The following is a 226-nucleotide window of genomic DNA, read 5'->3' on the forward strand; positions in this document are numbered from 1 at the left end:
TGCTATTGTGCTGAAACAGTTTTTTGATTAGTGGATGGACAGAAAATGAATTATCAACAACAATCATTAATCATATTAAATGAAGAAGCAAACCTTTGTATATTCCAGTTTCTCGTAGGTGAGATTTTGCTGCTTTTTCTACACATATCAATACAAACTAAATAGTTTTTAGTTTTGTTTTGACAAAATAAACAACTGGAAAAAGACAGCTTGGGCTCTGGGAACT

At 31.4% G+C, this 226-nt stretch overlaps 1 protein-coding gene across 1 annotated transcript in view; it reads right to left on the reverse strand.

Annotated features, from left to right (window-relative positions):
• The window catches only part of LOC118322900 (brain-specific angiogenesis inhibitor 1-associated protein 2-like protein 1), a 28,444-nt gene that overhangs the window by 18,382 nt on the left and 9,836 nt on the right, over positions 1 to 226 (reverse strand). The window lies entirely within an intron of this gene.

The sequence above is a fragment of the Morone saxatilis genome, unplaced genomic scaffold, assembly GCF_004916995.1.
Source record: "Morone saxatilis isolate NCDOM2014 unplaced genomic scaffold, NCSU_SB_2.0 Contig14, whole genome shotgun sequence".
NCBI lineage: Eukaryota > Metazoa > Chordata > Actinopteri > Moronidae > Morone > Morone saxatilis.